Below are 2,500 nucleotides of genomic sequence, written 5' to 3'. Positions count from 1 at the left end.
TCATTAGAATAACAAACCGCCGTTACCTTGCATTGCGAAGGCAGGAGAAAAACGAAGCCAGGAAGAGAATATAATTTGAGTATAACATTAATAATATTTCCTTCAGATGTAGATGTATTTCAGGTCAAATGTAGAATAATATATATTGATACAATACATGGTAATGATGACTATGATGAAGATAATAATTAAGATTAGAAGAGCCAATGTGATACATAATAATTAAATGTTCTCTCTCTCTCTCTTACGTTCTTTCTCTCCCTCTCTCATTCTCTCTCTCTCTTACTCTCTTTCTCTCCCTGTCTTATTCTCTCTTTCTCCTACTCTCTCCTTCATTTATTCTCTCTCTTTTGCTCTCTCTCTCTCTCTCTCTCTCTCTCTCTCTCTCTCTCTCTCTCTCTCTCTCTCTCTCTCTCTCTCTCGCGCAACTTATTTCTCCCCTTCTCTTAAGATAGGCCACACCCTACCCGTCCAGTCCTGCAGCAGTGGGGGGGGGGGGGGGGGGGGGGGGGGGTACAACACAACTACTACAGTGTCGGTACATAAATCACACAGCCAGCATTCGGGCTCAATTCCAACAACCAGGCGTCGCGTCCTATTCGGCACCGTGTCTGTAACAGGACGCGGGTCGATGTGTGTACCCACACCGAGACAACGCCTCCACCTTTAGACACGGCAACCTGCCCTCCCCTGTCCCCGGAGGTCCACGTCCAACTCTCCGTCACCTGAGACAGGCTGGAGGTGGAGGAGGTGGAGGAGGAGGAGGTGGCTGGACAGAGAGCGCATAGGGTGATTGTGTGTGTTTGTGTGCACGTGCCCGTGTGTGCGTGTGTGTGTGTGTCTGTGCGCCCATGTGTGTGTGTGTGTGTGTGTGTGTGTGTGTGTGTGTGTGTGTGCGTGCGTGCGTTGGGATCAAATGTGAAACACACAAGGAATCGATAAAGCACAGCAAAGCATAATGAATGTGAAAACATGGAGGTGGGGTCAAGGGGTCAAAGTGGTGCCTGGTTCTCGCTGCGCCCCGCCCTCCCCCCACCCAGCCACCCCCCCACCCAGCCAACCAGGTCTGCAGGGAGCAGCGGTTTCCTTGTAGCGTCGTCAGGACTCCCAGGGAGAGGGCCGCACTCTTCCCACTGACCTTTACGTGTTCTACATCGGCGGAAAAATAACGAGCTATCAGGCAAAAGATAAACATTGCTCTGGGTGTGTTTGTCCTGGGGTGTGTGTGCGTATTTGTGTGTGTGTGTGTGTGTGTTTCTGTTTCTGTCTGTGGCTGTGTGTGTGTCTGTAACTGTGTGTGCATGTGCATTCATGTTCAGGCAAGAGAGAGAGAGAGACTATGTGCATTATTTATGGACGTGAGAGAGAGAGAACGAGAGAGAGAGAGACGGACTGAGATGGGGGGGGGGGAGAGATTGGACAGACACCAGGAGAGTTCAACTGTGAAAAAAGAGAGAGGGAGGGAGAGAACTACAACAGACATAGAGAGAGACTGCATAGATAGCTGGAGAGAGACAGTATAAGGAGAGACAGAGATAGAGGGAGAGAGACAGTATAAGGAGAGACAGAGATAGAGAGTGACGGTATTAGGAGAGACAGAGAGAGAGAAAGCGACAGACTTAAAGAGAGAGAAAGAGGGAGCGAGAGAAAGAGAGAGGGGATGAAAATAGAGTTGACAAGTTACTTAGAAAGGGAGAGAAGCACTCTCTGTGGGGATTCTGGGGAGCACAGCATCAGCAGATAAGAGCGAGATATTTTATTAACCTCTTCCTCTCTCTCGCCACGTCTTAAAGGGGCTGCAAGCCAGGTCTTCGTCTGGGCTAACTTCCTGTGAGTTCCTGCAGTGAGCACTTCCCTCCTCCCCCTCTCCCAGTCACCTGTGTCACCATGTTTATCCCACGGTTCGAAGGCCATGCCGGTACAAATGCTGGTCTGGCGAGACTTCTGTCGCTTTTTCTTGGCAGCTATTCGTTCCTTCCTTCTTTTTGATTCATCCGTTTTGTTTCAGCTCGATGTTTTCTGTTGTGTAAGCCGTTCTTTGGAACGCTGGAGTTGTCTCCGCCCTTGTCAGTCAACACTGAGAGCCTGTGAACATGTAGTTAGGGCCCTGCCTCTTTTTGGAGTTCTCTCTCCTGATTGGATGAAGTGGGAACCATAATACCAGGGATACCAGGAACTGTGTTTTCTGTTTCCTGGAGAGTAGAAGGATTTGGAGACCAATGTTACCGACCAAACCCAGTGGTCAGTGATGGCTGTTGGAATATGGAGTTATTTAACACTTATTTTAACAAATCAATATTGCTTACAGCTCCTTTAACACACTTTCTGATGAAAACAAGGTCACGTCCACCCCACAGCAGTCATTGAAGATGTATTTCTCTGATCACATCAGGTGCGAAGTGACATACACACCGGCAACACACCACAACGATCACAGCGAACCCATCAAAAATACATATTTTTTGCAAAAATCTCACATATAAAAACAACAACATTACAG

This window comes from Gadus morhua, chromosome 2 (genome assembly GCF_902167405.1).
Source record: "Gadus morhua chromosome 2, gadMor3.0, whole genome shotgun sequence".
NCBI classification, from domain to species: domain Eukaryota; kingdom Metazoa; phylum Chordata; class Actinopteri; order Gadiformes; family Gadidae; genus Gadus; species Gadus morhua.
This window is presented reverse-complemented; position numbering follows the sequence as displayed.